The 21111-nt window shown below is 60.8% G+C and overlaps 2 long non-coding RNA genes across 2 annotated transcripts; one reads left to right on the plus strand and one right to left on the minus strand.

Annotated features, from left to right (window-relative positions):
* Positions 1-2380: 2380 nt before the first annotated feature.
* Positions 2381-4078, minus strand: LOC123381586. Its single transcript, XR_006588790.1, has 3 exons — positions 4049-4078; positions 3365-3614; positions 2381-2605 (listed from the first exon to the last, which is right to left on the minus strand). It is a non-coding gene; the product is annotated as an uncharacterized LOC123381586 (long non-coding RNA).
* A 5804-nt stretch (positions 4079-9882) lies between these two features.
* LOC123381698 lies at positions 9883-12590 on the plus strand. The gene is made up of 3 exons (XR_006589026.1): positions 9883-10575; positions 11984-12231; positions 12537-12590. It is a non-coding gene; the product is annotated as an uncharacterized LOC123381698 (long non-coding RNA).
* Positions 12591-21111: the final 8521 nt, after the last annotated feature.

Below are 21111 nucleotides of genomic sequence, written 5' to 3' on the forward strand. Positions count from 1 at the left end.
AGTTTATTTATTTATTTTGAGGTAGAGAAAGAATGAATGGGGGGGCAGAGAGAGAGGGGGACAGAGGATCCTACGTGGGCTCTGTGCTGACGGCAGAGAGCCTGATGCGGGGCCAAAACTCACAAATCATGAGATCGTGACCTGAGCTGAAGTCGGATGCTTAACCAACTGAGCCACCCGGGCACCCCAACTAAAAAACACTTTTGAGATGTGCAAAGAAACAAGAACATGGACCCCGTAGACCGTTGAAAACAAAGCAATTGACGGAAACCGTTCCTGAGGATGCTCATGCATTAGACTCTCTAGACTTACTTAAAACCAATGATATCAAATATGCACAAATACCTAAAGGAAATCATGAGAACAATATCCCCCAGGGAGAAGATAACAATGGTGAATGCATTAGGAAGTGTCCCCTCCTCTCTTTTTGAGGAATTTGGGGACAAGTCGTGTTAATTCTTTGTCAGATGGTTGGTAGAATTAACCAGCAGTGAATCCTGGCACCGAGATTTTCTTTGTTGGGAGGGTTTTGATTCCTGATTCAATCTCTTACTATAGGTCTATTCAGATTTATTATTTATTCTTGAGTTGTTTTTGGTAGTGTTTATATTTCTAGGAATTGATCCTTTTTTTTTTTTTTTTTTTTTTTTTTTAGAGCGAGAGAGAGAGAGAGAGAGAGAGAAGTCGGGCTGACTGGAACTTGTGTTTTACGTGAAGTGGGGCTCGAGCTCACCTGATGTGGGACTTGAACACACGAATTGTGAGATCATGACCTGAGCCGAAGTCAGTCTTAATGAATGAGCCACCCAGGCGCCCAGAAATTTACCCGTGTTATCTAGGCTGTCTGATGTGCTGGTGGAAAACTCTTTGTGGTATCGTCTTATAATCCTCTTTATTTCTGTAAGGTTGGTAGTGATGTCTCCATGTTCATTCCTGATTTTAACAGTTTGAGTCTACTTCCCCCCCAACCCCGATCAGGCTAGGATGGGGCTACTATTATAAACAGCAAAGAGAAAACCAGAAAATAACCAGTATTGGTGAGGATGTGGAGAAATCAGAACCCTCATGCCCTGTCGGTGGGAAAGTAAAATCTGCCACCGCTCTGGAAAGCAGTGTGGTGTTTCCTCCAGCATTAAAAATGGAACCGGCATATGATGCAGCCATTCCACTTCTGGATACACATGCAAAGAATTGAAAGCAGGATTGTGAAGAGTTATTTGCACACCCAAGTTTGCAGCAGCACAATTCCCAGCAGCCAAGAGGCAGGAGCACCCCAGTGTCCACCTCCACCAGTGAGTGATGGATGAACAAAATGTGGTAGGAACGTGCATTGGTACATCACCCAGCTTTCAGCGGGAAGGAATTGCTGCCACCTGCCATGTGGGTGACCCTGAGGACAGGATGCGAAGTGAACTAAGCAAGTCACGAAAACACAAACGTTGCATGGTTCCATTTCTATGAGATGAGGCATGTAGAGTGGTCGGCCTCACAGAAGCAGAAGGAGCAGGGTGGTTTTGGGGAGCTGGGCAGGAGAGGGTGACCGGGAGTTGGTGTCCACCGGGTATAGAGTTCCGGTTCTGCAAGATGCAAAAGATCTGGGCATCGGTTGTGCACCACTGAATACACACCGTGATACTGTGATTCACGGTAAATATATATTTGGTCTTCGCCCCTGTTTCTGGCACAGATTTCCCCAATTTCCTGAGTGATGAAAACAGTGACACTGCCTTTTGCTGTGTTCATGGGTGGCTTTTGGACTCTACCTGAGGGGGGAGGCTGGCTGCTGGGGGAGCCAACCCTGCGATTACATGGCTGGAACTTTCCATCCCCTCCCCCCACCTCTGGGGAGGGAGAGGGGCCGGAGACGGCGTTCGGTCCCCAGTGACCAGTGATCCAATCAATCGTGCCCGTGTCATGAAGCCTCCCCAAACGCCCATCCGACTGGTGAACACGTGGAGATAGCAGAGAGCGTGACATGCTCGGTTACTGTCACGGGGCCCGAGTGTGCACGGGCACTAGCTTCGAGGGTCCCAACAGACCAGATTCGACCACTCACCGCTGACAAAAGCCAAGGGCAGAGAGACACAGGAAAGGGTGGTGACTCAAGAAAGGATCCATTTCGGTGAGGCCGGTGCTGGGAAGATGGGGGGCTGACATCTCAAGGTGCTGCAGACAGTCCTGGTGGTGGTTCTCTCTCTCTCTCTTTTTCTTTCTTTTTTTAATTTTTTTAATGTTTATTTATTTCTGAGACAGGAGAGACAGAGTGTGAGCAGGGGAGGGGCAGAGAGAGGGAGACACAGAATCGGAAGCAGGATCCAGGCTTGGAGCTGTTAGTATAGAGGCTGGTGAGGGGCTCGAACTCACAAGCTGCGAGATCATGACAGGTGCCACCCCCTTGTGAAGTTTTATTTGTTTCCTTGGATTTTACATGAGGACAATCTAGGACAACGGTCAGTGGGTACTTGAGGTGGACAGTGAAGTTCGGGTCGATCGCTGTCTTGGGGTCAATCCCGCGGTGTCTTGCTGACGTCAGGGACGTCCGTCCCTGTTGCTTGAGGGTTAGTTTGGCTGCCCTCAGGGTCTTTGGCTGGCGTTACGAGATGAGCTGGGAGGAAGGACCCGATCGGTCAGGAGCACAGATGATGGGCAGAGAGCAGGGGGGCTCCGAGCCTCCGCTGCACCTTGCCCTGTGCTCCCCATCCCTTCCGCCCGGCTGGTCCCGAGTGCTGTCCTGTGTGACACACGGGCGATCTAGGAGGTGACAGGCTTGTCTGAGTTCTCTGAGCCGCTCCAACGTTATTCGAACCCGAGGGCAAGGTTGTGGGAACCTCCTCTCTATAACTTAGAGACGCGGGCGACCTATCTCCCCGGGCGCTGAGTGACCCCTGAGTTGGCCGCACAGGGACTCCAGGGGCCACACACAACAAAGGAAACAGACCTCACGTGGTTCAGACAAGTCACAGCCCCGAAAAGCAAAGAGTAGCAGCTTCACGGAGCAGCAATGATGAGGCTTGGGGAGCGGGGGCTGCAGAACTGAACGGTGGGCGGGTCACCAACCTTCCACTGGAGCCAAGCCCCGCCCCCTGCAGGGCCGGGTCCTGGTGGCTGCCAGATGTTCCACCTGCTTCTCCGCGACTCCACGGCCGGCCTTTGCAGGGGCCTTTGCAGACACATAACTCACCTCTGAGCCTCCCCGAGAAGCCACGGCCAGGAACCCACACGAGGACCTCTGCACCCTGCAGTCCGCAGCCCGGGGCTCTCAGTCCGCTCCTGGCTCCACACCAGCCCCCGGGGGCTCCTCCCAGGGTGGCCCAGCACCACCCGGGCCCCGTGCACCCCCATCGCCCACCCCCAGCCTTCTCACCCTCGGGCTCTGACTCCGGGGACTCCAAATACTGGTCCCAGGACCGGTGAACGAAGAACTTACGGCGGGGCCGGGGCGCTGGAGGAGGACTTCCCAGGCCAACTCCAGGCCTTGCTTCCGGTGACCTGCGTGCGGCCACTCTCTCCACGGGTCCAGGGTGGCCCTCCTGGGCGACGGGACACAGGTACAACTCTGTAGGGCGGGTGAATCCAGATTCCGCCAATCGTTTCCCGATTTCATCGGTTGATTTCTGTAAAGACAGTGACCCGCGGACGGCCCGGAGACATCACAGCCCCGCCCGGCCACCTCAGTGTCCTTCCGCCCTCTCCCCCTGCAGCTCTCAGATCGGACCCAGACCTGAGTGTGCACAGACCTGCACCCGGAGCACAGTGACATCCACCTACAGGGCTCGGGATGAACGTTGGGGACAAGAAGGCCACCCCAGCACACCCTGTTCCTCCTAGCCAGCTTTGACCTGGGGTGTGAGCATGACCCACCCACCAGGCATCTGACCCCTTCATCAGTCTGCTCCTGCTCAGGTGGGCCCTCCACACACGAACCCTCCTTACACACACACACACACACACACACACACACACACACACGGGAGGGGACGTGGGGCTTCACAGGTCAGATCAGAGCGGTTTCGGACTGGACTGGATGTTCCTGGGTCTCCTGTGTTACCTTTGGGTCCCTGCGAGCTAGAGACCTGAGGCGTCCTGTGCACGACCTGACCCACTGTCTCCCGGGTCGGGAAGGGTCGCGGCCACGGGCTCCCCCGAGCCGGCAGCCGCGGGACACGGGCACACAACAGGAGAACATGTTCGTCAGGCAAAGGTGTCCCAACGAATGAGCCCAGTCGGGCGCTGTCTCCAGAACGTGAGTGCCTGGTGACCCGGGTTCCGAGTTCTGTTGGGGTCTGTTACCAGGGAGGTGAGGTCACTTCCTGGGGTCCCCTTACCCGACTTCCTGCTCCTACAAGAGCCCCTCCCAGGCTGCAAAGGGGCTCCCCTCCACGCCATGCCCTGTCCCTACAGTGACACCAACACAGCCCAGACACGTCCCCGAGAAGCCTGGTGCGGCCGGGGCCATGGCTTTGGGGCCACAGAGCTGGGTTCAGACCTGGGTTTTGCTCCTGACCAGTGCTGGGACCCTGCACTGTGCCTCGCGGGGCCCCCGGTCACCCGGCTGCACAGTGGGGTCCTTCTGGCATCTACTTGTAGGGGCGCCATCAGGGAGCCACCTGTAGACACGTCCCGTGCCTGCTATCCCATGAGGCTCGTGGGCACACGTGAGTGTGGAAGGACGAGGAAGGGGTGGGCCTGGCACGGAACACACTCACACGGGCCTGGGTCTGCTCCGGGTCCAGGTACAGCCACCCCTCCTGCCTGGGTCCCAGTCCCGGGGGAAGGTGGAGGTGAACTCGTTCACACCCTGTGCCCTCCGGACATGCACTCCAGGGGCCCCATTACATTTGGGCTCAGGTCCCAGAGCCTGGTCTGGGCCTACGTGATGGGCGGTCCCCACTGTGGCTCCCCGCCTTCCCGATTCCTGGTCCCACGTGCTTCTGTCACCCCCTCCCCTCCTGGGTGGACGGCCCGTGTGACCGGGTTCTAAGGGCTAGAATATGACGACCGGGTGTCATTTCTGGGCCGATTCATGGAATTTCTGGTTTCCTCTCTCGTGGGTCCATTCTCTGTCTCTGCCTCGGACTCTTTTTTTTTTTTTTTAATTTTCTTTTCAACGTTTTTTTATTTTATTTTTGGGACAGAGAGAGACAGAGCATGAATGGGGAAGGTGCAGAGAGAGAGGGAGACACAGAATCAGAAACAGGCTCCAGGCTCTGAGCCATCAGCCCAGAGCCCGACGCGGGGCTCGAACTCACGGACTGCGAGATCGTAACATGGCCGAAGTCAGACGCTTAACGGACTGCGCCACCCAGGCGCCCCTCTGCCTAGGACTCTGTCTGTCTCTGTGTGTCTCACGGAAGCAGGGCCTCTGGGCTCCAGCGTCCTGGGGACAACCCTCAGAAGCCTCCCTTGTGGCCCGTGTCCCTCCCCAGGCCCGGTGCTCAGCTCCCTCATGAGGCCTCCTTGGCCCAGCCAGGGCACTGCCTGGGTAACTACTTCCTAATGAGGGCCCGAGGCTTCATCAAGGAGGGTCTTGACCTCGGTCACCACACCAGGGGCTGCTGCTCGGCCACGTGCTGCAAACCCAGGTCCTCGGTCCTCCAAGCCCCCAGGCTGCCCTCTGCTCAGAAGGACCTTGAGGGAGTAGGAAGCATTTTCCCAGGAGGGGAGAACAGAGGGCCAGGGATGAAGATCCCAGGACACAGAGTGGTCTATGAGCCTGTGGGACCCTTGGGACACTGTCGACGCAGCCCAGTTTAGGAGGAGGAAGCTGAGTCCTTCTGTGCCGTAGCCCCATCCACACTTCCTAGCTCCAGGGGCCCAGCGTGGTGGACACAGGACCCCAGACCCCGTCCTCCCCTAGTTCCTGGCAATCCCCCCCGGACACCTTGGGGACCCCCTGACCCTCAACCGGCACATCTGCCCTCCCTATGTGGTGGGTCCCAAGCTATTGCCAGGAATCCTGATGTCCCTGCCCCATAGCCCCACTGCCTCCAGCCTTTCTCTTCTTTCCCCCTATTACCCACGCCCTCCCGGTGTGGACTCCCTTCTGATCTCCAGTGGGACAGTCAGAATATGTGTGTGTGTTTGTGTGTGTGTGTGTGTGTGTGTGTGTGTGTGTGTTTGTGTGTGTGTGCACGCGCCATTCTGGAGATGCCCAGAGGTCACAGCCTCACAGCGACGGGGTGGATAGGGACCCCCGAGCATCTCAGGGGCTCTCATTCCCAGGGGGAACCCCATGGGGGGTAGAGGCTGGCCTAGGACTGGAGACCAGCCCTGCTCCTTGGACCCTGCACACCTCACTTGTCCTGGGCCAGTCCTTGCCATTCCTCAGGGTCCCTCTGTCCCTGGGGGTCAGACAGGGAAGTGCATCAGTGTGGCCACGGCCCAGGCTCGCCCCCAGGGGTAGGTGGAGGGGAGGTGCCCCAGGTACACAGGCCTCCCTCCACAGGGCCGGATGGGTCGTGCGGAGGCCAGGTGTTGCCAGGGACCCGCACTCAGCACGTGTAGATGATCCAGACGGACCGGTGATGTGCATGAATCCAACCGCTCCCCACCTGGCTGGTCACCCATGTTCCCACCTCTGCCAACTGCACTGGGAACCAAACCTCTCCTGAGTCGCAGAACCATGCCCGCCCCTGCCAGGCAGACCTCAGGGTGCGAGGCAAGGTGGGTTGGACATCTGGGGACAAGATGGCCAGTGACTACACCCACCCCACCCAGCTGGCCTGGACCGCAGACTCCACCCCGGGGTCCAGGTGTATGGACCCTGGGGCATGGCTGGGCCAGGGCTCCTGGAGGCAGCAGTGGAGGCCGACTCAGGGCAGGGAGAAGTCGGTCCGCCCTTGCCCTTCTCCTTTCCTCCTTCCGCCTTGTCTTCCTTGCAAGACGTTGGACACGGTTCCAGCCTGTGCCTGGCTGCAGCCCTGTGAGGAGTCAGAGGGTGGCAAGCTGCCCGGGGAGGCTGGGGGCCAACTCCAGGATGACCAAGTGTCAGGGAGCTACTGTAACTGGGCATCCCCCAGGCACTCAGTGATTTCAGCCCTTTGTATACCTGAGCCGTGACCCCGGGACCGGGTATCAGCCCATTCCTCACCCCAAGAGGCACATATCCTCCCCAGCCGAGGCCCCATCGGTGGCCAGTCCTCCCTTAAGCCCCAAGAGGTCCAGCTGCTCCACAAGCTCTACATCTTTCCTGGCTGGAGTCAGAGCAGCCAACAGGGGCCTGGATCCGGGCCCTGGAGCCCCTCAGGGAGGACAGGTGAGACCAGGCAGGAGCCAGGAGAGGGCAGAGTGCAGTCTCCTTGAGGTCACGGCCTCCTGCTCAGGCCAGACTCTGGTGTGTGCCGACCCCTAGGTCATCTGGGCCCCAGCTGCCGGGCAGGATCGGGGACAGAGACCACAATGTGGCTCCTGGTAGCTCACAGGTGTCCCTGTGCCCTGTAGCTACACCTGTCCTACCAGCTGGACTCCCTCCTGGTCGCCAGGCAATACCCATGGCCAAAAGGAACAGGCCACTGTCAAGGTCTGGGAAGAATGAGTGGCCAGGCAGAAGGGGAATGCTCGTCCTCGGCTTGGGGGTCCCTGCCGGGCTGGCGGGGGCTCCAGAGGTGGTATTCCAGCTCTCTGCTGACCAGCCCTGTGCCCAGAAACACCTGCCTCCCTTCTCTGGGCCTCACTCTCCTGCTCTGTGAAATGGGTGATGCAGAGAGATCCCTCCCATGGCAGGAACAAGGCGGGTACCGGTGACGGATGGAGCACCCGTACAGGACCCGGATCGCAGACCGCAGTGGGGAAGCGGGGAGGGGACGCCAGTGAGGCCCTGCCCCCAAAGCCATCCAGCCTTTCCATGCAGCCACCAGGGCTTGGCATGGCCCCAGGAGTGGTGGCCGACCAGACTCCTGACACAGGTCCCTGTGGCCTCTTTCTCAGCAGTGGGGACCCAGGGGCGGGGACACCCAGGGTGCAGGGATGTTCGGGGCAGCTCCTCCTTTGGAGGGAAAGAGAACAATGGAGACGTTCTCTGGGGTCCCCCAGGCCAGGAGAAATGGGATGAACGCTCCCCCAGCCCACACAGCTCTTCCCCGTGACTATTTCCCTGGCGGGGGTAGGGGGTCAGCGGGTTATACTGGCTGTAGACAGTGACTCTGCACTTGAATGTGTGAGCCCCCAAATTCACCATATACACTGAAGGGCGGTTTCATTGAAAACTCGGCAGGAACTTGCTTCGGCAACTTGTGAGTCTGACTTCGGAGCCCAGTCCCTGCCAGAGTCCCCAGGGCCGTTCTGTCCTCCCAGTCCCTCTCAGAGACCCCAAGGCTCGCGCTGTCCTCCCATTCACCCCCAGAGACCCCAGGGCCCAGGCTGTCCTCCCATTCCCTCCCGGATACCCCAGGGTCCTGACTGTCCTCCCCGTCCCTCCCGGAGACCCCAGGGCCCGGCTCTCCTCCTGGTCCTTCCCAGAGACATCAGGCGTCAGCTCAGCCTCAGCCTCCACGCTCCCCCGGGCAACCTTGGGCGCTCACGAGCTCTGTCTCTCAGGGTCCGCAAGCACAGCTCCTCACTGCCCCTGTCCCCCCAACCGGCGGGCGACACTGCATCACCGGTGCCGGCCTGGACGTGAGGATCAGCAGCCTGGACGAGAGCATCCGCCGAGCTGGCAGGGGGAACGTCCCTTGGTCCCCTCTCCGAGACCACCGAGGTACAGACCTCACTTGAACAACTCCTCTGACATGAGACCATCTGTGGACCTGCCGGGGAATCGAGCCCTGGGAGCAGGCGACGACCTGCTCTGCTCTACAGAGGACGACACTGAGGCAACATCATCCTCCCAGGCCGGTGCCTTGGAATCCATGCTTGTCTGGGGGCAAATACCAAGCCTGCAAGCCACCTGCACATCTAGGATGCCGTGGCTCTGACGACACTGCCTGATCACGTCCCCTGCACCTGGCAAGCTGCGGTGACCCCCGACTCTTTACCTGACGTCCGGAGCCCCGAGTGAACTGGGCCAGATGCCCTCCCCAGGGTGTTCCTCTCCCTCCTCCCTAGTGTTTTCCCCTCCCAGGCAGCCCACCATCCCTTTCCCTCGAGCCCCCTGCTACCACCGTCCCGCTCCATGGCTCCCATCCAGAACACCCTCATCTCTAAGGCTGGCTTCAGAGGTCACCTCCTCGGGGTCCTGCGAAAGCCCAGGCTTCGGGTCAGAGCGACCCGGGCTCACACTCACAGCGGAGCCTCGTCAGAGTCCTGTGACACACAAGCTCTATGCCAGCTTCTGGGCCCTCGGTGCTCTTTTTGAAGATGGGGTCGGCGGCTCCCACGTCCGGTGGGGGTGTGGGGGATGAAAGCAGGGAGGTGAAGGTGTCTGAAGTGGGGGAGCTTGTGGGGGGAGGGGGTCTCGGGAAGGCACGGGGAGGGGATGGGGAGGAGGGAAAGGCGGCCTGACCTCTCCCTGCCCAGACTGGTGTCCACCTCCCCCTCCCCCTGCTCAGCCAGACGCCCGAATGAATAGTGGAGTGGAGTGTGGGGGCCAGGTCAGCAGGGTGGGGGTCTGTCTCGTTTCCCTCTTGCCCCCGTGTCTCCATACCCACTGCGTCCAGCCGCCCTGCCTGGGTAGAGTGGCCGTGGCCCCAGACCTCAGAGGATATGAGGGTCACTGAACGGGCAGTGGAGATCGGATACGTGCGACCCCAGGGGTCGTGGGCTCCTGCCGCGAGGTGGTCCCGTGCGCGCAGTCCCATGGTCCTGGTGCACCTGCGAGGGATCCACCTACCTCGACCTTTGGTGGGAGCACCTCCCCGCCCACAAGGCTCCCGCGCCACATCCTGCCCGAAGGTGGGAGCCAGGGGCCACTCTAGCCGGACTGGTGAAGCTCCTCCTCCAAGCGCTCATGGAACAGTCGGGAAACTGAGGCTAGGAGAGGCAGGGACTGGCCGGGAACCCACCAGGTGAGCAGAGCCTAGAGGGGCTGGGGGAGGTTTCGGGCTCCTAGGCCAGGGCTTCACTTTCCCATGGGGTTTTTGAGGGAATGAGAGCCTCTAAGATCCTGGAGGACCGCTGAACCCATCCCATGTGGGGTCCTTTCCTCTGGGCATCCCTGAGTGGGCACAGGTCCACGCAATTGCATGGAAACACAGTCCCCCGCCCCCAGTAACTAATCACCCACGTGGGTATCAAAGGATGAGTGGACTCTGGAGTTGACAGGCGGTGGGGGAGAAAAGTGGTGTGGGGCGGGGACATTGTCTCCAGGGAACATGCCCATGAGTGGAGCCATGCCAGGCCGATGGCCAGGGGATCCCCAAGATGCCCCCGTGTGTATCACAGGCACCCCCATTCTAGAGAAGCACCCCACTCAGCTCCCGTGGTTGGAGACCTTCGAGTGCGCAACGTGTTCTCATGCTGTGTCATGATATCTCGAGGCTGTGGTCTCAGGAGAGCCCACAGGGAGAGCCTTTTCCCACTTGCAGACGGTGGGTCCGGTCTCACCCCCGAAGCCTCTGGTCACTTGCCCGGAGGGACTCAAAGGTGACATGGGAGGCCCTGGCTTGGCCGGTCTAGCCTGACACGGCCCTGATCCGACTGGTGAGTTGCACGAGCCTCCCTGTGTCTGTGAATGTGTGTGAGGCTGTGTGTGTTTGTAAGGATGGACGTGGGGGGAAGCCACCCAGAGCAGGAGCAGGCTGATGGGAGGGTCATGTCCACACCCCAGGTCAAGGGTGACTGGGAGGAACAGGGTCAGTTATGTAGGGCTACAGGACACAGGGACACATTCTGGTGCCCGTCCCCGAGCCCGGCCGGCAGCTGGGGTCCAGGTGCCCTAGTGGTCGGCACACACCAGGGTCTGGGCTGAGCAGGAGACAATGACCTCAAGGAGACTCCACTCTGCCCTCTCCTGTGTTCTGTGCCAGGCGCACTCCTTCCTCATCCTCCACGGCCACGTGTGCCCACGAGCCTCATGGGATAGCAGGCACGGGACGTGTCTACACGTGTCTCCCTGATGGCGCCCCTACAAGTAGATGCCACAAGGACCCCACTGTGCAGATGGGGAGACCGGGGGGCCCCAGGAGGCACGGGGTCTGTGCAGGGTCCCAGCACTGGTCAGGAGGAAAACCCAGGTCTGAACCCCACTCTGTGGCCCCAAAGCTGTGGCACCGGCCGCCCCAGGCCTCGCGGGGACGTGTTTGGGCTGTGTTGGTGTCACTGTAGGGACAGGGCATGGCGTGGAGGGGAACCCTTTGCAGCCTGGGAGTGGCTCTTGTAGGATTAGGAAGCCTGGTAAGGGGACCCCAGGAAGTGACCTCACCTCCCTGGTCACAGAGCCCAATTGAACTGAGAACCCGGGTCACCAGGCACCCAGGTTCTGGACACAGCGCCCGATTGGGCTCATTCGTTGGGACACCTTAGCCTAATGAACATGTTCTCCTGTTGTGTGCCCGTGTCCCACGGCTGCCGGCTCAGGGGAGCCCGTGGCCGCGACCCTTCCCGACCCTGGAGACAGTGGGTCAGGTCGTGCACAGGACACCTCAGGTCTCTAGCTCGTAGGGGCCCAAAGGTAACACAGGGAGACCCAGAGACATCCAGTCCAGCCCGACACCACTCTGATCTGACCTGTGCGGCCCCATGTCCCCCCGTGTGTGTGTGTGTGTGTGTGTGTGTGTGTCTGTGTCTGTGTGGATGGAGGGGTCGTGTGTGGAGGGTCCACCCGAGCAGGTGCAGGCTGATGAAGGGGTCAGATGCTTGGTGGGCGGGTCAGGCTCACACTCGGTCAAGGCTGGTTGGGAGGGACAGGGTGTGCTGGGGTGGCCCTCTTGACCCCAATGTTCATCCCGAGCCCTGTAGGTGGATGTCACTGTGTCACAGGCCTAGGGCTGTGCACACTCAGGTCTGTGTCCGATCTGGGAGCCACAGGTGGAGAGGGTGGAAGGACACTGAGGATGGCCGGGCACGGCTGTGATGTCTCCGGGTTGGCCGCGGGTCACTGTCTTTACAGAAATCAACTGATGAAATCGGGAAATGTCTGGCCGAATCCCGATACACCTGCCCTACAGAGTTGTGCGTGTGCCCCGTCGCCCAGGAGGGCTACCCTGGACCGAGGAAGAGAGTGGCTGCAGGGAGGTCTTGGGAAGATAAGCCTGGAGATGTTCTGGGAAGGCCTCCTTCACCGCCCAGTCCCCCACTGGGTCCTGGTTCACGGGTCCTGGGATCAGGACCCGGAGCCCCCGGAGCCAGAGCCCGAGGGTGAGAAGGCTGGGGGTGGGACTTGTGTGTTCATGGGACCAGGGCGGTGCTGGGCCACCCAGGGAGGAGCCCCCGGGGCTGGTGTGGGGCCAGGAGCAGAGATTGAGAGCCCTGGGCTGCGGCCTGCAGGGAGGCAGAGGTCCTGATGTGGGTTCCTGGCCATGGCTTCTCGGGGAGGCTCTCGGGTGAGTTGTGTGTCTGCAAAGGCCCCTGGAGAGGCTGGCGCTGGTGTGAGGTGGGACCATCCCTCTTCTCACCCTGACGCCTTGGAGCCACTGCAACCATCACTCTGTTTCCTTCTCAAGAGTCCGGGGCAGGAGCGGAAGCCGGTGCGGCTCCAGAGCCCGACCCAAGGGCATCGGGGTCCTCGGAGTCTCTGCAGTCAGGGGTGGAGTCTGGGGCGACTCCTGCAGGGGCCTGGGAGCCAGCAAGTGACCTGGGACCTGTGCAGGGACAACAGGCAACTGAGCAGAGTCAGCTGGGTCCTGCTTCTGCTCCCGCTTCTCCTGGTTCCACTGTTCCTGCTTGTGATCCCAACACTGCTCCTGCCATCGCCCTTCTCCCCGCCCCTGCCACTGCCCTTGATCCCACATGGATGTCGGCCAAAAAACAAGGGCTTGAAGACCTATACAGGGTGCTTTTTTTATCTTATTTTATTTTTTGTTTATTATATTTTATTTCAAATTCATTCTCCAATCCCTGACTGCGACCCCCCACCAAAATGTCTCTTCCTCTTCTCCCTTTTCCTTTTACTCTTCGATTTTTTAGCTGTTATGGTATTTGTTCATTAGTTATAATCTATATTCATCTTCAATAAAATGTTTTATTTATTTTACGTTGTGCAATTCCTGAGCACGGGGTACGCTCACAACGCTGTGAACCTCGCCACAGAATTTTGTTGCAGAATATCTCGATCCCCAAGGGTCACCGTGTACCCAGAGCCCTCACTCCCCATTCGTGCCCCCTCCAGCCCCTGGGAACCCCCAGCCTGCTTTCTCTCCGTGTTTCGTTACCTAGTCTGGAGGTTTCCTTCAAGTGGAATCTCACAAGAGATACCTTTGGGTCTGCACCGACTTTTCAGACGGGACAGATTCATTTTTGTACTTTGTGGCTGTTTGAAATAGACTTTTTCTCCATTGACATTGAAATCACAATGGATTAAGGATTAGGTGGGAATATGGAGGCCCCTTCGGTGACAATGGGCACGGTCTCGGGGTGGAGACCCCCGTGCGTGCTGTGACACCACAGCCTGAAGCCAGACAGGACACGGCTGGTCCTCCCGTGGCCCAAACAGAAACCGGGAGATGCAGAAGGTGGGACGGTCACACCACAGAAGGGAGAACATCCCTCACGACCCAGGGCCAGAAAGGTTCACAGGCCTCTGTGCCAAATAATGCGCCAAAGCCAGTGCGTTCCCCGGGATGGAGGCCAGACCCGTCCCAGTCCAAGGGGAGGCGACCCCCACGGGAGCAGGCATCAGAGGTGCGGGTCGTCCCGGGGAGGGACTCGGGCAAGTGAGACCCCAAGGAGGCAGCGATGGTCACCTTCAGACGGGCAGGTTTCTGGTCTAGGGAACGGCAGCCCAGGTGACAACGTGAGGAAGCTGAGGCCCCAGCCGTTCCCCAGCGAGAAGTCCTTGTCCTGCAGGGGACCGGCTGGCCCAGTACTGGGAGAGCCCCCAGAGCCCGGAGTCGGCCCTTCCCCAGCCCCATGTGGGGCCTCAGGCAGGTTGGTCAGCTCTGCTCCCCTGATTCAGTGGGTAGGGGACCTTGGCAGGTGTGGGATCCCCCAGGAGTAGGGACCCCGAGCCCCAGGACGCCAAGATGCACGCCTGCGGGTAGGACAATCCAAAGTCAAGGAGATGGGCTTCCTGACCCAGCTTGTCTTACTAGTGACTCAGGGTGTGCTATGAGCCCCGGTGTCCCCATCTGTGACATGGGGACGTAACGGGCCTTCAGATGGGTTGGCGCATTCCCTGAGACATGAGGTGGAATCGTGGCCTGGTGCCTGGAGGACACAAAGGGCCACCTGGAAGGCTGTCCCAGAGTCCCCCAGGGCACAGGATTCCGGAAGCCCCTCCTTGGCCCCTGCCCACTGTCCCCCTTCTGGGAACACTCAGCGTTGTTTGCGGAGGAGGTGAAGATGATCCAGTAGGTCAGCAGGTCCCACGTGGAGGAAGGTCAGCGCTGGAGGGACAGAAAGACGTGTCCCGTGCCCCCTTCCAGGGCCCGAGCTGTGACGCCCTCTGACCTGACCTGGTGTGGACCCCCCTTCTGTGGTTTCACTCCCTCCCTCCATCCCTCCCTCCTTCCCTCCCTCCTTCCGTAATTCAGCCGGGGATCTCAGGTGCCTGCCGTGTGCCGACCGCCGTGACCTCATCGGTTTGCACGACACAACGGGGTCCCCCACGTGGCATCTTCCTTGGCACGGTCTGAATGTTCCTGGCCGTGTCCCCTCTGGCGAGTCTGGGAGGGAGGCCTCTGCCCACGTTCCCGACAAGGAAGCACGAATCCAGAAGGTCCAGAGGACCTGCCCCAAGTGCCAGTGTGTGGAGCCTGGACAGAGGGTGGTCCCTGAGCAGAGGAGGACTTGAGCTCACGCAGCCCGCAGGAGGAGGAAGAGCACCGGGGCGGCCAGGAGCTCAAGTCCGCTGGGAGACGGTGTCCTACCCGGACCGGCCCTGTCCCAGGGCATTCGGGGTACCTGCACTCCCAGGTGGCAGGCTGGCCCCGGCTGGCAGAAGAGGAGGTGCCCCTGGGACAAGACAGAGCCCTCAGGCAGAGCGGAGGGTCGCCCGTGCTCTCCCAGGGGCAGGTGGACTCGGGTGTCCTGAGGGGGCGTCACCGAGCAGCTGTGCCTTGCCAGCCCCAGTTCCCCAAATCCAAGCACAAGACCCTAACAGCCTCTGCCCCACCGCCCAGAGCAGAAACCGCTTCTGTCCTTGTTCCTTTGTGGATGCGTCCATGCATGCCCTCAGCACCCTGTCTGCTCCCCGCTGTGTGCACGCACCTGGATCCCAGAAGCGAGCCCCGGACCCCACCCAGGAGGTGGTGTGGCCTCTCACCCGCAGCCAGCAAGGGGGAGCGCCGTCCCCATGGCCCTCGTCACCTTAAGAAGACACGTAAGGTGCGCCTGGGTGACGCAGTCAGTTAAGCGTCTGACTTCAGCCAGGTCATGATCTCGCGGTCCGTGAGTTCGAGCCCCGCGTCGGGCTCTGGGCTGATGGCTCAGAGCCTGGACCCTGTTTCCGATTCTGTGTCTCCCTCTCTCTTTGCCCCTCCCCTGTTCATGCTCCGTGTTTCTCTGTCCCAAAAATAAATAAACGTTGGAAAAAAAATTAAAAAAACAAAAAAAAAAGAAGACACGTAAGCCATATTCACCAAGGTTTTTAACCACGGTACACACACACACACGCACACACACACACACAAACACACACAGAGCGAAGGTTGAGGGCCCTGGAGGACCCACACACGTATGTCTCCTGCACCTCCCGCCGCCCCTGTGCTTTTGTGGGTTTGCTCTGGTTCTCTCGGATCCTCCTCCCGGCTCCTTTGAAGGTGTCAGGTCTCCGCCCAAGTCCCTGGGTCACCCACTCACCTCTCCTGTTAGGAAGACGTGCAAATGCACACCCTGCATTTCCTCCCATCTTCCTCTCGCCTCCCAGACTTCGGTCGTCAGATTTGGGAGTCGAGAACACCCCTTGTGTCTTCCCTCACCTGTCCTTCCACCCAGCTCTTCCCAGGCCGGCCCCGAGGCGGTCCTCGGGCTGGATTCGTCTCCTGGGAGCTGGGGGTCAGGGGACAGAGGGCAGACGGTGCCGGTGGGGGCAGGAGAGGGCCGTGGCCCACAGGCCAAGTGCTGGCTTGTCTGCCAGGGCCCCCGGGCTGGGTGAGCCCCGTCGGTTCTTCTCTTTCTTCCCGGGAGGCATCCTTGTCCTGAACAGGCACCAGGGAACCTGAGTGAAGAGACCACTTTGCTTTGAGACGAGGGGCGGAGTGGCAAGGGCTGCAGAGGACGTTGGCCTTGGATGGGGAAAGCGAGGCCAGCCACGCACTGCTGTCCCGTTCAGGTCCCCTCTGCCACCTGAGTGCACCTGCAGCCGGAGGGGCTGGTTCCCGGCAGGCTGGCAGCGTCCCACTGGAGTCCCCAGTCCCTCCTCTCTGCCTGAGGCATCTCTCTTCCGGAGACGGGAGTCCGTCACACTTGTCTCTGGGGACCTGTGCTTCCTCACCTTGTCACCTGGGCGGCTGGTTCCCAGAGCAGAAATTTGCCCGTCTGAAGGCAACCAGGGCTGCCTCCCTGGGTTTCACTTGCCCGAGTCCCTCCCCGGGACGCCACGCATCTCTGATGCCTGCTCCCGTGGGGCCGCCTCCCTTGGACTGGGACGGGTCTGGCCTCCATCCCAGGGAACGCACTGGCTTTGGCGCATTATTTGGCCCAGAGGCCTGTGAACCGTTCTGGCCCTGGGTCGTGAGGGATGCTCTCCCCTCTGTGGTGTGACTGTCCAGCCTTCTGCATCTCCCAGTTTGTGATTGGGCCACGGGAGGACCAGCCCTGTCCTGGCTGGCGTCAGACTGTGGCGTCACAGCACGCACAGGGGTCTCTATCTCTGACACGTGCCCTCTTTCACTGACACAGCCTCTTGTATCCTCGTGACATCCCCTCCCCTCCCCGGTGGAAGGCCCGTGTGACCGGTTCTGAGGGAGAGAATATAACGATGGGTGTCGCTTCCAAGGTGGTTCATGAAAGCCTGTGGCGTCTCCGGGTTCCTTTTCTCCCGGGTCCATTCTCTGTCTCTGTGTCAGTGTCTGTGTCTGTGTGTGTGTCTCTCTCTGACGAAGCAAGAGCAGATAATATGAGCTGCTCCAGGACGCCCAGTGCCAAGAACCTGCAGAGGGTCCGGGCTGAGACACAGAAGTCCTGAGACCCCCCAGGCCCAGCCGAATCCTGCCAAGAGCACGTGCCCGGTCGCGGTCTTGAAGGCGGACCCTGCCCCAGTCGAGTCTCAGCTGAGGCTGCAGCCCTGGCCTCCTGGGTGACCGTGGGACTGAGGCTCCCAGCCGAGCCGAGCCGGGAGACTGGTACAGAAAGTGTGAGGTGGTCCAAGGAAGGTGAATGTGTCCCCCAGCACAGACAACAGCCCATCCTCCAGGCTGGGGGCTGGGCCGCCCTCCTCCCTCCCGAGCTCTCTCCGGCCACACTGGCTCCTCCTCAGCTCCTCTCCAGACAAACCCTCTGTGCCTCCGAGTCTCTGCAGCTTTGCTTGTCCCCACAGCACACTGCTTGCAGACATGTGCGGGACTGGCTCCTCTTGTCCTTCTGGGTCCCAGCATCAGGGCCACCGTGGAGGCCTGTGAGACCCACTCAGGGGCCCCTGGCCGCCCTCCTTCACCCTGCTTCATTTCCCGACAGTGTTGGTTTTTCCTTTCACATGGATTCGCTCTTGTGCCTTGACCCACCTCCCCCTCTGGGCTGTGAGCTCCTGGAGGGCTGGGACCTCACGGGACCTCTAACTCCAGCCCCCGGGCCAAACAGTGCCTGCTCAGGGTGAGAGGCACAGGAGCTGAATGCGTCCAGAGAGGATCTCAGAGTCCCTACCTGCCTCTGAGCAGCTCATGCTGTGGACATGCAGACTAATAGTAAGAGGTACATGTTGGGTTGGGGGCAGGGGACGCCCAGATTGACCCCTGAGCGTCCCTTCCCGCTCCAGAGGCTTCACTGAGCACAGTGGACACAGCCTGCCCCCTGGTGGTCAGCACCATCATGACAGTCCCAGGCTTGGAAACCAGAAAACAAAACACAGACTTTGTTTGGATGTAGTCAAGGCAACAGCCCTCCCTGGCCCTAGGGGGGCACAGGGGCAGGACCAGCGGGCTCCACGGGCGAAGTGAGGACCTCAGAAGCCTCCCTTGTCCCCCGTTCCACCTCTCCCGTCCCGGTGTCCCGTTCATTCCTAAGGCTTCCTCACCCCAGCCAGGGCACTACCTCTGGAAGCCCTTCCTAATGAGGCCCCGGGGCTCCGACAAGGAGGGTCTTGACCTCGGTCCCCACACCAGGGTCCACTGCTCGGCCACGTGCTGCCCACCCAGGTCCTCGGTCCTCCAAGCCCTCAGGCTGCACTCCACTCAGAAGGACCTTGAGGGAGGAGAAAGCATTTTCCCAGTACCAGGAGCATCTTGGGGCAGGGGTGGAGGCCCAGGGCCAGCAGACAAGCCTGTGGGACCCTTGGGACACCACGTCTATGCAGCCCAATTTACACAGGAGTAAGCTGAGGCCTGTCCCTTAGCCCGCTCCCAGTAGGGGGGTGTCTCCTTCTAGCTCCAGGCTGGTGGTGGACACAGGACCCCAAACCCCGTCTTCTCCGGGTGCCCCGGGGAAGTGCCCAGCCCAGGCAGCCCCCTGGGTACCCTGGAACCCCCTGGCCATCAGGCTGGCACGTCCTCCCACCCCACGTATGAGCCCTGGTCGTGCTGCCAGCCCACTGGGGGCCCCTGCCCCGTGGCAGAGCTGCCTCCAATCCCCTTCTTGCCCCGGTGTCACCTCCCCCCTCCAGGGTGTACTCCCCTTGAACCACTGCCGGGTGGTCAGTGTGCGCATGTGTGTCTGTTTGTGTGTGTGTGTGTGTGTGTGTGTGTGTCTGTGTGTCTGTGTGTGTGTGTGCGTGTGCTTGCCTGTACGGTCTGGGGACATCCAGATATAACAGCCCCACCTCGTATGGCGTTGATAGGGATCCGACGAGATCTCAGGGGTCTCATTCCCAGGGCGAACCCTAGGGGACGACTGAGTTTGGCCTAGGATGGAGACCCCCACTGCTTGGACTCTGCCCACCTCACGTATCCTGGGCCGGTCCCTGGCCTCAGTCTCCCACCTGGCCCTGAGGTTGGGCGTGGAGTGACGTCAGCGTGCACAGGGCCCAGGCTCTCCTCCTGGGTGGATGGAGAGGAGATGTGCCAGGCACACAGGCCTCCCTAGCAAAGGGCAGCTGGGTCTCGTGTCCTCGGCCTGGCACGGCTGTGTGCCCTCCCCGGGGGACTCCGTGCCACTGATCCCATGTGCGCCCTGCCTCCAGACCGCTGCCCTGTAACCCCAAATCCTGTGAGCCCTCAGATCAGCCTCACCCCAGCCAGTGGGCTGCAGACTTGAGGGCCGGGTGGGTTGGACACGCGGGTACACGAGGGTCGCCGAATGTACCTATACCGTCCCAGCTGTCACAGACCCCACGCTCCCCCCAGGGTCCAGCTGGGTGCACGGCCGGGGCAGGGGGCCTGGAGGAGACGGTGGACACCAAGTATGGGCAAGGAGAGGATCGGCCTGTCACCTCCCGCCTCCCCCTCCTTCTCTCCACCTCCTCCCACGGTCTTCCTGCCAGGACCCGGGACACAAGGGGAGCCTGTCCCTGGCTGCAGCCCTGGCTGGATCAGAGGGTTGGGAGGGAGGCCAGGAAGGAGGGGGCACATCGGGGGATGTCTGAGTGTTGGGTGTGGTTAGAGTTGCTAGGGACTCCCCAGGGTGCTCACTGACTTCACCCCTTCTTATACATGAACTGTGGCCCCGGGTCAAGGGCACTCAGCTCTGAGTGACCAAGTCCAGCCGTGAACGGGAACGAGGGACTCAGTCTTCACCCTCATGGAGCCCTGCCCTGACCATCACAGGTCTTATGTTGGGTTGGGGCTCCCCCAGCCAGGTGACGCCTGTGCCCCCTGCTCACCTTCCTGAGATGGGAGTCACAGACCCAATTTTCAACGAAGAAAATGAGGCTCTGACACCCACCACGTGAGCTTGTGGGTCACAGGGCTGGGACATGGCCCTATTGTGGGTTTGCCCCCCGGACAATCCGACCCAAAGCCTGAGCTCGCACGGAGCCTGAGGAGGCTCCAAGCCTGGAGATGAGGACGTCCTGGGTGGGGGCCATGGGAGGGGTGGTGGCGGCAGTGGCCTATGAGGGGCTGGGGCTCCGTGGGCTCCCTGGGGGAGGAAGGCCCTAGGGAGGCCGGAGTGGGGTGAGGGGTGCCCACGGGGGAGGGCGTATGGACCAGCTCACGCAGGGCGCCGGATGTCGGGCCAGGAGTCGGGGGTCACTGCAGGTTGGGGAGGGTGGGGATGCTCTGCCTCTGTGGCCCCCAGCTGCTGACCGTGGGGGGGGTCGCCGTCCCACCGCTTCGGCTGTGAGCTCGAGGGCGGGGTGGTGTCTGGGCTTCACCATCGTGTGCGGGTGCCTGCACACAGCAGCAGACAGACACGGGTGCTGACGCGTGCGGGGATGAGTGAATGGACACGAGGCTGCGGCTCCCATCTGTCACTGTAAACAGCGGGGCCCGCGTCGTGCGGCTCTGGGACGGTCCCAGTGAGTCAGCGAGATGTGAAGTGTCATTCCTCACCCGGCACAGTTTGAGGGCTGAGAATCCAGCAGGGCACGGGAGGGGTGTGTGCGCATGGAGCTGACCGGAGCGGGTGCCGCTCGAGCCGGGCACGGACGCCAGAAATACGTCGCTTGCGGGTGTTCTCGCCAGCCCTCCCTCTCCGACTGGGGACGTGGTGGCCGCCGGCCTGGAGCGGAGTCCAACAGCCCCCAGGCAAGGGGCAGGGGCAGCACAGAGCTGACGCGGAGGGGCAGGGAGAAGCGCCCGGGGCCTGCAGCCTGCCCGTCTGGACACGCGTGTGGGCTAAGCAGGTGACCTCTAGCCGGTCAGTCCCTGGAGCCACGACACCGGGGCGTCCGAGGGCGATGCCGCGGAAAGCCAAGCACCCTGTTCCCAGTTTGATGCCGACTCAAACGCCCAGGACCCACCTGGGAGCCAGGGGAGGTGGAGGTCAGCGGTGGGAATATGGGGTGTCTCCGGGCCCATCACTGTTCTCTTTCTCATTTCTAACATCCTG

The sequence above is a fragment of the Felis catus genome, chromosome D4, assembly GCF_018350175.1.
Source record: "Felis catus isolate Fca126 chromosome D4, F.catus_Fca126_mat1.0, whole genome shotgun sequence".
Lineage (NCBI taxonomy): Eukaryota > Metazoa > Chordata > Mammalia > Carnivora > Felidae > Felis > Felis catus.